The following is a 13,752-nucleotide window of genomic DNA, read 5'->3' as shown; positions in this document are numbered from 1 at the left end:
ACAGGGTGCGGATGGGAAGACGCATGTGCTTTCACGCACGCATGCAGGCAAGGCCAGGATGTTTTGTTTTGGCAACATTTTCGCTAATTAGCTGCGGGTGTCTGCCGTCTGCCTCCGGCTGCCGCGCGCTCTGCCAGAATAAATACGGCTGAATAATTGAAATCTGCACGGAGCAAGAGAGGCGCGTGCGAAACACTCCAATTCCGCCGTCTATTTATTTACGGTCCCTTCGCTCTGGCCTAGTTCTCCGGCACCCACCAGCATCAGCAGCCGAACTGCGATTAACTGCTGCTGCTGCTGCTGCTGCTCCGAACCCGACAGTTTGCCAAAAAGACGAGATCGAGCGCAGCGTGGGAAACTGATGTGGCGCTCAGTTTGTAAGTTTTAGGCAATTTTATTTGTTTTGTACATTTTCAGTTTGGCTCGGGAGTCTCGAAAATGCGTATTTTGAGCTCTCTTAAATTAGTTGAAGTGCATTAAAAGTTGGTTAGAATCCATTTCACTGGTTTTAATCATTATAAAGAGCATTGATACTGCAAATTTCTGGAAAATCCTTGTTGCCAACGCATGAAAAAATCCCTTAATATTCAGTTGAGGCCGAAATTAATTTAATTAATGTGGCTGCAAAGTTAGCAAGCATTTTAAATGGTGAGGACTGTCTCCTTACTTGAAATCCTATTTTATTTCTCAACAAAGGGTGTCCCTAAAAGGTTTCATACGCTGTTGGACAGATCTAAACAAGAGGAATCGAAATCTGCCATAAAAAATGTGGTCCAAGCACTGCAAATTTTAGAGAAAATTAAATAAATACAGTAGCAACGTACTTTCTTATTTTTGCAAATTGTAGAACATTATTATTGCCACTGACAAAGACAACAATTTACAGTTGATTCCAATGCAAGGATTATCTCATAAAAAATGTAGTATGATTTTGGAACATGAGGAAAATTATTTTACAATTGATTTTTAGCAATCACATAATATTCGTTCACAGCTGAATAAATTCCCTCTCAAAAATGAATAAAACGTTTTGACTCTATGTATTAGTTATCATCTTTTCGCCTCTTTGCAACAAGGTATTATATTGAAACGCCGGAAATTTGTCCATAAAGAACCTGGAAGGAGCGAAAACCAGCAAGTTGCACCTCCTGCCAGCTGGTTAAGCTTTTTGAGCTTTTCCTGTCTTTTAACTAACCTCTGCCATGACTGAAATAAGGCAGATCTATGTCAGTCATGGCTAAAGGTTGAGTGTTTATCAGACTCGAAATGATTAAATAGCATATTAAAATTAAGTTTCTATAAAGATTAAAAAGGCTGATTAAAAAACTAATTTTAAAAATTAAAAATTGCTTATTTTGTTTTATTTAAAATACAATAAATTAAATAAATCTTAATAAAATTTAATTTAAGTTTAACATTTAATAAAAGTATGAACTTGAAAATTAAAATAAATACTTTTTTCTATAAAATTTTTATTAATTTGATTTAATTGCACATAATTGATAAAAAAAGCATTAAAATCCTTGATCTCTTGAGCAATTTTTCATATTTATGGCTCTAACAATATTCGCCTTTTCATATTGCACTCGTTAAACACACAAATTTTTTACAACCCGTTCTGCTCTCGTCCATTCCAAAGCTGCAGGGTGTGCAATATAAGGTCGTCGTTAACATCTTATTCATCGTGTTCACGGTGGCAAACAGCGAATTTATCGCCTGAATAATAAGTCGCGCGACAACGCTGGCGGGGCGGGCTGCTGCTGCTGCTTTGTGCCCTAGCTAATATGCATATCAATAGAAAGCGCCAAATTTGCATTCTCCGCGTGCCGTGTGTGGGTTTGCGAGATTTTCCCTCGAATTGCCAGGCAAAAACAGTCGGCGTGTGTGTGTATGCAAACAAAGCCGATTGATTTGCAACTCAAATATTCACGCTCGCACACACTCGCTAATTCGATTTGTCGTTTCATTTGCAAGTCTGATTGCTCGTCTCTCCACCTTTTAATCTTTCCGATAGTGAAATGACGCTCGCGGTCTATTTCTGTTTGGAAAGGGTTGTTTTGTCGAGTGGGTATGGCGTCTGCAAACTTTGTGCCGACTTTGAGTGGCGCACAGGTATGGCAAAACTTTGAACGACAATATACCGCACTTTTTCTTTATTTTTTGCTTGGTACGAAATGGTAGAGAACTTTCGATTGAGATAAAGCAGGCTATAAAAATTGTAGAGCGTTCAAAACTCGTTTATTACTTGTGATAAATTTCTCCACAAAAGAAAACTTGGATTTTTTAAACAAAGGCGATTTTATAAGTTTTAATTTCTCCACATTGCAGTATTTAGATTTAGATTGCTCCATATTTCACTTCATAATTATTTGAAATAATTAATAGGATTTTTTAGAGTTTTTCTTTCTTTATAAATGGACAAAAAGGTGGACAGAACGAATAGCATTTTGCATTTTTAGCTCTGGCAAGTAGTAGTCATTGAATGTATTTTTTTGTGGAATTTAGAAGTAATAATTTTACAGAGAATTATAATTTATTTTTAATTTTTAAACTTATAAACATTTTATAGGAATTAAAAAATTGTCCACCTTTTTTTAATAAAGAGCCCTCAATAAAATTAATTACCCAAGTACCTCTTAAATGCTTTTATAACATCTGTTACTGTTAGCATTAATTTATTTTAATCGTGATATAATAAACATTGGATATTTTGAAAATAACAATTCTACCAGTCTAAAGAAAGTTAAGTTAAAATTCAAACAGCCGCGTCGCAACGACTACGATTTGCATAAGCCGCCAACAGATGGCGCCGCTGTACACTTTCGAAATAAATTTAATTTTAATGTACTTCCGCTGCGATATTTGACTCAATCCCTGTCAGTGTGAAATTTTCACTTAATATGCTTTCTTTTAACGTGCTGAAAACCAAACTCGGTTAAGCCAATCGCCGTAGAATTGAGACGAACTATTTTTTGAATTATGAAATCTTTTCCAACGTTTCTACTGCGAATGGCTGGACCGATTTTGGTTTTCAGCACGTCAAAAGAAAGCATATTAAGTGAAGAATGCACAGTGGAAAGGATCGAGTCTTTAATCGTAGCGGAAGTGCCTTTAAATTAAATTTATAACGAAATTATACTGTGGCGCCATCTGTTGGTGGCTTCGAATACAACCGGTCAATTTACAAAATAAACTGAAAAAATATTGCATTTTCTACGACAACATCCAACTTGCACGCACCGGACAAGAAAAATAAGATCAATTTGAAGCGTATCAGATGATCCTCTGGGCAGCTTTGGTGGAAATTTGGGTCCTTTGGAATCATCTTTCCTCCCGAGACGCGAGTGACGTTTATTGCACAAGTCTGGAGGGCGTTTCTTTTTGTCCTCGCAAGAGTTGGAAAGAAGCCGGGGCGTATTGAAAGAAGAGGTGAGCCCCGCTCCCCTCTTCCTTTTATATGCGGCACCGGCAATTTTATTAATTTTCTGCTCTCGCAAGACGCCGGGGACGAAAGAAAAAGCAGCTTGGAATGAATGGAAGCGGAAAAGTTTGGCGTGCACGAAATCTATCATTTGAAGTGGAGGAAAAAATAAAATAAAATTCGAGGAATGCTGAGCTGCAAGTTAGTTTTCTTGATTAACTTTTGCAGCCGGTGCAAAAAGTCTCGTTGCCTGCACCGGATTATATGTATTTCGGAAAGTTTGCTAGCTTGAAACTTGCCGCCGGCTAATTAATTTATGTCGGCTCCTATATATTAGCTCTCGTGTTGACGACGGGCTGCACCGGAGTCTAAAGCGCTTAGTTACGTAGTTGCGACCTGCTCTTCTGCCGAGAAAGGCCAGATTAAGTAAGTGGAATGAGCAGCTCAGTCACACTACTCGCCGCGCCGTCCAATCAGGCGCGCACGAGACGCGCACACTTGCCGATGAGATTGCTACTTATTGAATGCAAAATCATTTGAATAGCCTGCACGGTAATTGAAGCCGTGGAAGGGAATAAATTATATAATATATATACGACGTCAAGAGAGATTGAGAACGAGAAGAGCAAAGTTAATCAGACGGCTTCAATGCGTGGGACAAATTAGTTTAAATCATTTTCTATAAGATTTCATCCCTACAAGATACCTTTTTGAGGATTTATGATTGATTTTTTTTAAAGTGGAATGATACTGGGCAACAATTGAAAATGATTTGAATTGTTGGATGCCATAAACAATTGATCGATAAAAAATTTGTTCAACAATTCGCAATAATAAAAAACGGACCTTCCTACAATAAAAATTCAAATTTTGCCAATTTTCTCCAAAATTTACAGTGATTGAACATATTTTCTTGGCATATTCAGATTCCTCTCGTCGAGATCTGTCCAACGGTGTATGCCACTTATCGGGGAAACTCTTGGTTTTGAAATTAAATCGTATTTCAAGTAAGGAGACAGCCATTACCATTTGAAAAGCACGCTAACTTTCCAGCCAATTTTTTCGAAAAATTACAGATCTTCCTAGGTCAATTTAGGCTTTAACTGAATCCTAAGGGACGAGTTTATGTATTGGCAACAAGCATTTTCCAGGATTTTTCAGTATCATTCCTCTATAAACAATCTCAAGATAAATATTTTTAAATAAATTGACATCTTGAAGCCCCAATAACGATATGAGTATTTTGAATAGGGAAAAAACACTGGTGAAAAAACTCCTTGTTGCCAAAATGGATAAACTAATGCTTAATATTTCTGTTAAAGCCACAATTTAACTATGTAGGAAGCACTGAAAATATTTGGAAAAAGTCGCTGCAAAATTAGAATGCTTGTAAAATGGTGAAGACTTCTTCCCTACTTGATTTTTATCAAAATTTGGATTGCAAATTTTAAAGAAAAATTTGTATAGTTGTTAGAATTTAGATTGTGGCAAGTTCCCCTTTTGATTATTACGCTTTGTGTATCTAACATCATATTGTTGGCAACAATTCTAATAATTTTCGTTATTTTCAACAGTCACCATCCAACAATCCACTTTAAACAAATTTAAACTACTTTTACGCATCGATTATTAATACGAATTCTTCTTATTTCCCAATGTGGCAGCGATTTCTAAGGAATTTTTTCAAAATTTACACGAAAATTTAATTAAAAACGATTAATTTTTTTAATTTTCCCGCAAGTTTAAGCACCTGCTAAACTCCTTTATTAACGTCTGTAAAACGCCCCCGTTTTGAAATTTTCCGCGAGTTTATTCTTTCTTACCAGTGGTCAGTCATTAACGAATCATGTGCCAGTCCTTTTAACAATTTATCTAGTAAATGGGGATAAAGTTTCAAAGATATACAGATTTGAAATGATTTTATAATTTTTCTTAGGGTAAATTTCGTTTTACCATTATTCCTGGAAACGAGCACGCAGGAAATCTAGTAAGTTAAAAGATTCTATTCTATAGATTGGATTTCTCCAAACTCATTTCGTTAGAGAACCCAGAACTCTCGGTTATCTCCAGCAAAAATCAACTGTTTTCTTTCCCGTAAATAATTTTTAGGAAAATAATCTAATTTTGCATCCACCATTTTATTCCCTGGATTTTTGCCTGTCCACGTACGCTTCGAATTTTCTCGTAAAATTAGTCCTATTACTTTGATCTAGTGCTTTTCCTGCATTTTGCTGCAAAATGATCAAAAGTTTCTTTGTGACATCAAAATTAGAGGGCCTACAGCAGCAGCAGCAGCAGCAGCAGCCCTCCTCTCCTGCGAGCTCCGTAAAATGTGTTACAAAGAAAAATGTTTGGATGAGTGTCTAGAGCATTTTGCAGCCACTCGGAAAACAGGCCACGTACTCATTCAAATGCAGCTGCCAGATATAAAGTAAGCGGCCATTGTGCGCCTAACAAGTAAAGATCGTCACTCTTACTCGCAGCTAAGGTGTGGGCAAAGAAGAATGCGTATATTTAAATATTATATCAAGAAAATTAATTGTATATTCCATAACTAAATTTTAAGAAAATTAATTTTAATTTCCTGGTTACATGCTCTATTTTATTTATTATTTTTATTAACATAAAATTACTTTCAAATAAATTTGAAACATTCAAAACTTTAATTATTAGCAGTTACCTAATTATGATGAAATAAATTTAAAACAAAAAAAATTGTATTATTTATTAATATGTAATAAATGAAAACCTAAAAATATTTTTTATTTTAGCATATTTGATAAAAAATTTAATTATAAAATTTTAACACTTTTTTCTTGGCTAAAGCTGCACGATCTAATTTCTCTGCCAACGCAGAGTGCAGAGCTAAAAAAGAGAGAAAATTTGACATAAAAAGCAGTTGGCCGTGAGGACGTGTAATGTCTTTCGAGCTTGTTTGTCCGTCCGGGCGAGCAAACAAGTAGTGCAGAGGAAAAAAGAGGAGCACGCACGCACGTCGAGAGCAGCAAACAGCGCGCGCGCACGCTTTGCATTCCAAGGTAAACTCGCGGGGATTTGTTTGTTGGAACGAGGAATTCGCCGAATCACGCGCCAAAAGGCGGCTTTTCGACTCCGCACGTCAGCGCTTTAATTAAAAAGGCAATTGTGCGACTTTCCCTCTCGCAGCCTAACTCGTCGGTGTGTGAGAGCGCCGCCCGCGCTCCAAATTAAACCAATTTAGCAGCTGCGGGCACGACAGCCCGAGATTAATAGAGCCGTTGATCGCGTGCGACTGGATAAACAAACAAAATTACCTGTTTGCCCACGTCCGCTGTTTTTGAATAGTTCGGCCTCTCAATTATTCAGTGGCACAGGTGGATGTCACTTTGTCATTCAGCATAATTAACCAAGCAAAAGTTAGTTGCTTTTGAGCTTCATAAGCTACATTTTCCCCGAATTTTCAAGCTATATCTTAAAATAAAAAAAAACCACATCGGGAAAACCATCATATAAGTGTAAAGTTCCATGAAACCATGCTTTACACCATCAAATAAAATTATAAAAAGCTAAATAACTTGAAAGCATGTCGTAGAAAGATTTAATTTGCAGTATTTGCGTGCAATTAAGGTATTTAAAATTTTCCAGCGAATAATTTTTTAACCGAATTTGCAAAGCAAAATAAGTATTTTATCATCTATAAAATAATTTAATTTTCTTCATTTCATTTTCCCACCACGTTTTAATTTTTTTATCGAAAACAATTATTTCAGAGTAATAATTTTAATCAGTTGCTGGGCTCCAAAAAGCTCTAGAAAATTAACAGAAGAATCAGATCATGGGAAATATTTTATTTATTATTGTTGAACCATCTGAATGGTTTTAGGTTTGAATTTGAAGCTAAAAAATATTTTTTATAAAAGAATTTTCCTTTTTGGCAAGAAATCCACTAGGATATTGAATAAAAACAGTCTTTCGCCGTCCAAAAATATTAATCTTTATTATATATAAAAAGCACCATAAATTTTAAACCCAGAATTTACTGTCGTACCCGAGAGAACGCATTTAACCCAAAGAGAAAATAATATTCTACTCCATCAAGGTTAACAGAAAGTAATTTCGGGCTAGCTCGGCGAGCGACAGACTTTCTCTTTTTGCACAAAAGCCTGCCAGCTCGCGGGGAAGTGGGTAATTCGGAGGCGTGGCCGGCGTTAATCGAGCCTCTGCTCGAGTTAGTCAGCGGCGTCGGACGGCGTCGGGCGGCGGCGGCGGTGGCGGCTGCAGAAGGGAAACAAGCAAAAAGCGAGCGGTTTATTATGACATTAGTGGCGAGAGCACGGTGCCAGCCCAGCCAACGCGAGAGCAACAAGAAAATTCACTCAGCGGGCAGAAAGAAGCGGTAATTTATGGCGGGCGGGCGAGGAGTGCCATCGGATGCAGCAGGCGCCGCCGACCGCACACTGCTCCTTCTTGCACAACGACTCGCCCCCACCAACCCCCGCACCCCCGGTGCACCGAGACTATACTTGCTGTGCACTCGAATAATCCGTCTTAAGCGAGCAAACTCTGTCGGCTGAGAAATCTGTGTCGAGCAAGACACGCGCCCGGCTTACATTTCAGAAGTTGGGCTTTGCGCCGGGCACGCGTGCTTCGCGGGATGCATAATTTTCTACTTTTCCTTTTCAGCGGCTCCGTAATGCGCTTAGAATAAGTAAATTCCTCTCGGTCTTGCAGAGAGATAGCAGAGAGTTGCTGCAAAGTCTTCCAGTTTGCTAATTTCCTCGCGTGAATTCACCTTTATTAATTCTTGTTACAAGATTAAATTATTACAACCTTTTAATTTTTGCGGAAATAAAGGACTCGCAGGAGATCAATCAATTTCCTACTATCCTTTACAATTTATATAAATAATTTCCATCTTATTAATTAAAATAAATAATTTGAGTTGATATTTTTTGGTACGACATCTTTTTACACAAAATGGGAATATTAATGACAAATTTGAAGAGAAAAATAATACATCTCATGTTTTTGTACTTCAAAGCTCGCTGTTTCGTCGTAGATAATAATCAACTAATTAAAGTTACACGACTTTTCCAACGGGAATACGCTTAAAATAATCAATTTGATCTAGAGTACAAGCAAAATTAAACTCTGATGCTGAAAACTAATTAATTCAAAACGCAAGGGACTCAGAGCTGCAGAAAATAACGTAATGCAGACCAAATTAATTATTTTAAGCGTACTCCCGTTGGAATATTCGTGTAACCTTAATTCGGCGATTTTTACCTGCGACCCGGAATACCTGGAGGCTGGAATTAATTCGTTTTCCGTGTCGGAATAAAATTTCCAGGCCTCAGTTAACCCAATTAATTTTTATAGGCAGATTTACCACCGCAGTTTAGGGGGTTTCTTCCTTTTTTTTCTGAATTTCACACCAAAAAAAAATCAGAAATTTCGGAAAATTATGATTAGTGTTAGAATTTTCGGTGTTTTGGGGAAACCAGTGGCATTTTTACTGATTTGTATATATTCCTATTTTTGGTCATCCAACGTGAGAATTTTTTATTATCAATAAAAATGCACCGTGTTTCGGAAAAAATTCGCAAAATTGCAGACAACCCAGCAAAAGAAAAGTATTTTGCAATGCAGTGGGATATTCTGGGAAAATGCTTTTTTTGCAAACCCTGTTCCTGATTTGGATTTATTCGGTTTTATTTTTCGTTCAACATGAATGAATGAATGATAGATAAAACGAGAATTTTTCCGTCAAAACTAAAAAAATGTCAGTCACAAAAACTTCATTTTTTATCTTCATTATTTAAACAAATAAAGAAGTTGCCGCAATACCTTTTATGTATAGTTACATAATTTATTCAATACACTTTAATACCCATTATCAAATATCTTTGTTGGACGAAACAGAGAATGTATTTCTCAGAATTTATCGGCAAAGCTGGGCTAAGCCGGGAAAATCTGCAAACCGCAAATATCCGGCGGTGCAATTAGCCTGTTTTCCATTTTGATTACACACAGGCGGCGACGAGAGTATTATTCCGTCCAAGTGGTCTGCAAAGCGCACCGAAATCCGATGCTCGCTCGTGTGCAAAGAGCCATCGACGCGAATGGACCGACCGCCCGAGCGAACGAGAGAGAGAGAGAGAGAGAGAGAGAGAGAGAGAGAGTCGCTCCTCTTTGCGAAATACTTTCCCCGCAATAAATTAGCACCGGACGCGCTGCAGCAATAATAATAATTTATCGGCCGAGAGGGGAACAAATTGATTTTATGGCCTCTGTATTTTTTTTGCTCCGTGATTCCCGCAGCGAACGAAAAATAAAATAAAAAAAAAAAATCTCGGCGGCATTAATAAAAAGGGGAGCAATCATTTGGTCATTACCGAGCGCGCGCCGCTTGCGTAATCAAAAGTTATTAGCAGCTTTTTTTCGCTGCTGTCGAGCACCAATAATGAAAATTTAATCCTTAATCCCGGCGCCGACGTAAAGGGGCTAAATTATATGCTGCCGGGCGACCGGCCGGCTTGACTTTTAGCCCGCTGCTCATTATGCATTAAATATTTAGCTTTTTGCCGGGCCAGGATAGGGGAAAGGAGCGGCCGTTTAAGCTTCTTAACTGCTGGCCAGAAACAGCGACCAAGATTTATGCGCGCCGGCCCACTGCTCTCCTCGCTAATTCTTCGTTTTGAGAGGAATTTCACGGAGAATGCCGTCACAGCGTTTTGTGTGTGCGAGTGTGTCCCTGAGTGCAATTAATTAAGAACGGAGGAACAACGAAATTTGGGGGAAAATTCATGGCTGAAAAATAAGATTTTACAACAAGTTCCAGAGAGTTGAAAAATAAATCATTTTTGTTGCAAAATCGAGGTTCATTTTAAATTGGAGCAAAATTTTAATACACTCTGGAGTTGTTTCCAACCCAACTTCACATTTTTCGAGAAAATGGACTATTTCATGCATAGAAGCTGAAGCTATTTTCATGATAAATTTTCAAATTTCATTTGACGTTTGAAACTGTTCCACCCCGGTGGTAAAAAAGGAATCATTTTTGTTTGAAAATAGTCAAAAAAATCCAATTTTTGGCCTGGTGTAGCCTGAAATAAAGAAAAACTCAGCACATTTCAGCAAGGCTTTGAAGTCCATAAAGAAAAAATCGATCTGGAGCACAGCTTACGACTTTTCGACTGTCGCACCATTTCCTTTCTGATCTGTTTGCTGATCAAATTTGCTTGTTTCTCGGCGTCGTTTAGCTGCGTAGAAAGAGAGAAAAAAAGAAAGTTGTTTTCTGCTCAAATAAAGCTGTTGTTTGACCTCGGCCGGCGGCGGCACGGGGAGCGAATTATCAGATGTGACAAATTTGATTGGCCGCTGAGCTGAATTCCCGAGCGGCCCCGGCCTCCGTTTCTCTCTGGAGCCGGCCAAAGTGCTGCGCGTTTTATCGCCTCGGCAGCATATTTAATCCAATTTGGCTGAACCCCTGCTTACAGACGAAAGCCTAGCTGGAGCTCTGCACTTTGCAGCTGCAAATGCAGGCCAATTACGCTTCTATTTCTTTCTCGCGCGTTGTTTCTTGGTTTGGCTCAGCCCGAGTGGGTTAATGCCCGTTATAAATTCGCTTTTCCGCGCCGTGTTCGCTCTTTTCCTCCAACCGACAACACAGAGCAGCTCGGCACCTAATTGGAAACGTCTGCAAATAACTGTTCCATTGATTCGCCACAATGTTGATTTGCCTTTTGTGAAATTCAAGCTGTGACGGCGAAATTGGCTCAAGCGAAAGCGCTGAAAACCACAATGGAATTCTCGTCTTTGAACCAATTACATGCTTCCAACAGACTTAATGAGTGCAAATAAATTCATTTATTTTATTTCGTAGAACGGGGGCCGGGTTGCGATCTGTGTTGTTTCCCGCCGGTCAGAAGTCAATATGGCGTCGAAATAATGGAGGCCGATCAGGAGACAGTCCAGTGGCCAATCAGAAGCGTCAAAAAAGAGGCGTGCCGATCTAATAATTTCATTCCCGCGTATTTTGTTACATTTCCATCAGCCTGATGTGCCATCTAATGGTCGATTCGCCAATTAAACGGGCTAATAAGCTGTTAGTAAAGAAATAACGACAAAAATATTCATTGTGCTGATGGTATTTTCATCAAATTTTACGTTTGTCACTTTCCCGCCATATCTGCGCGTCGCGTGAATCCCGCCCCCGGTGACTTCGTAGTTTTCAAAATAAATTATTAAACTGTTATTTAATCCGATGCAAATATAAAAAACTCATTACTTTACGCTTCTCACTGTCAGTCGAATAACCATGGGCCAATAATAACTTTTAGAATTTGAAGTGTAGGGGCTGGAGGTTGAAACTAATTAGTTAGAGAGAAAACGAGGAGGCAAAGCAAACAAGTCGGCAGATTGATCAAAAGATAGGTGTCAAAGGCGCAAGAGATGCGTGGCGTTGATCAAGAAAACGAGGAGCGCGCGCGACCCTGCTTTTCTTGCAGTGCAAACGAGATAAAAAGTCGGGGGAATAGGCTAATCTGGCGGCACATAACAAACTTGTTGCGAAACGTGCGGCATCGCCCGCTTAAAATGCAAATGTCGTTCGTTGGCTGTTCAGCGCGAGAGCTGGCTGGCATCGGTCCATTCGCAAAGATAACCATAAAACGGCAGTGCGAAATGAAACGGCATCTGGATTTTCCTTTTCTTTTCTCTCTTTTTTTCTCAACGGGAACGGTGGCAGATGTTGGGCGCACGGCATAAATTTCGCTTTTTCAGCTGCGCCTCGGAAAAATTGTCCGCGCGTGGCCCGAGTTATTGCTCCATCCAGGTCGTGACGGACCAAAATTTCTGAATTATTCATCTCGAACGATGCCCTCGACCGTGCGCAATTCATGCCGTTTTCTATTATTTAAACGGTAATGACGCTTGACGTTGAGCTCTCGGAAAAACAATTTTATTTTGATTGCCGCAGTCATGACCGACGAAACACTTTCGCTCCACGGTGAAGCCTAGGGCCTAAGGCAGTTTATTTTAGACGGTCGACTATATTTTTTCTTGGAGCTTCCAATCGGTGCGAGACCTTTAAATGAGAGCGACTCATTTATACCAAAAGACGGTCTAAAAATTTGCCAAAACCATCCAAAAAGACTAAAAAGCTTCCAAATTTGTCCAGTTTTGCGTTAGTCAGTTTTCAACCATGATTTTCTCGGTAAAAATAAAGATTTGTTCCAATTTAACACCCATGTTTTTCATTGTATTTATATGTTCTGTGATGAGAGACAAAAATTGTTCCAACATTGTTACCACCAAATCTCAAGATCTAATAATCAGAAATGCAAAAATTACACAGCGTTCGACTCATCTCAAAATCCTATAGATATTCGAATGGCTTTTTGGATACTCGTGGCTACCATTGACCAAACCTCATCCCTCTTCTACCCCAAGAATTGCAGTGACAATAATAAATATCACGTTGTCATGCACTTTCAACAAACAAAAATCTGAAAAAAATATAGTTGCCTAAAGAGGAATGATACTGCAAAGGCCTGGAAAATGCTTGTTGCCAATGCATAAACTCGTTCTTTAGGATTCAGTTAAAGCCTAAATTGACCTAAGGGGCGCTGTAATTTTTTTGAGAAAATTGGCTGGAAAATTAGCGTGCTTTTCAAATGGTAATGGCTGTCTCCTTACTTGAAATCCGATTTAATTTCAAAACCAAGAGTTTGCCCAATAAGTGGCATACACCGTTGGACAGATCTCAACGAGAGGAATCGAAATCTGCCAGGAAAATATGTTCAAGCACTGTAAATTTTGGAGAAAATTGGCAAAATTTGAATTTTTATTGAAGGAAGGTCATTTTTTATTATTGCAAATTGTTGAACAAATTGTTTATCGATCAATTGTTTGTGGCATCCAACAATTTAAATAATTTTCAATTGTTGCCCAGTATCATTCCACTTTAACCCTGAAGCTGTTAGTTAATTTCGTTTGTTACTGTTCCCCATTGTTTCCAAAAGCTGTACAGAAAATTCAAATTTTCCTGTAAATTAATTCTCATTTTTTTAAATTGAGCTAATCAGATACGTTTTAGTAGCTTGAACGAATCATTTGCAAGTCGCACAGAAAGGAATTAAAATTATCAAATGCGATCAATTTATAATCGGTGAATTTGACAAAGACCAAAAAATACGTATGTATTCTGAGAAACCTAGAGTTTTCTTCCATTTTTTTATCCGAAACATCTAGCTGGGGAAAAGTCGAAGTCGCGAGTAAATTCCTTTTTAATTTACTTCCTGCCTTTTATTCAACGAACAAAAAAATCATTTTTCTAGCAAAAATTGTGT

At 38.4% G+C, this 13,752-nt stretch overlaps 1 protein-coding gene across 1 annotated transcript in view; it reads right to left on the bottom strand.

Moving 5' to 3' along the window:
• Nucleotides 1–13,752, bottom strand: part of LOC135937022 (E3 ubiquitin-protein ligase LNX-like) — a 77,824-nt gene that overhangs the window by 63,897 nt on the left and 175 nt on the right. The window lies entirely within an intron of this gene.

Source organism: Cloeon dipterum, chromosome 2, assembly GCF_949628265.1.
Source record: "Cloeon dipterum chromosome 2, ieCloDipt1.1, whole genome shotgun sequence".
Lineage (NCBI taxonomy): Eukaryota > Metazoa > Arthropoda > Insecta > Ephemeroptera > Baetidae > Cloeon > Cloeon dipterum.
Note: the sequence above shows the minus strand (reverse complement) of the source record. Positions and strands in the feature narration are given on the sequence as shown.